The sequence below is a fragment of the Mandrillus leucophaeus genome, unplaced genomic scaffold, assembly GCF_000951045.1.
Source record: "Mandrillus leucophaeus isolate KB7577 unplaced genomic scaffold, Mleu.le_1.0 Scaffold994, whole genome shotgun sequence".
Lineage (NCBI taxonomy): Eukaryota > Metazoa > Chordata > Mammalia > Primates > Cercopithecidae > Mandrillus > Mandrillus leucophaeus.
In genome coordinates, this window is record NW_012110852.1 from 1,384,619 (window position 1) to 1,384,928 (window position 310).

Below are 310 nucleotides of genomic sequence, written 5' to 3' on the forward strand. Positions count from 1 at the left end.
AGAAAAATAATAAATGAGGTTGATGGAACTAAATTTACTTTTTGTTTAAATTTTTGAGGTAGAATCTCACTTTGTCGCCCAGGCTGGAGCGCAGTGGTGCAATCTCAGCTCACTGCAGCCTCCGCCTCCCAGGTTCAAGCAATTCTGCCTTAGCCTCCTGAGTGGCTGGGATTACAGGCGCCCACCACCACGCCCAGCCAATTTTTGTATTTTTAGTAGAGACGGGATTTCACCATGTTGGCCAGGCTGGTCTCGAATTCCTTACCTCAGATGATCTGCCTGTGTTGGCCTCTAAAAGTTACTTCTTTAA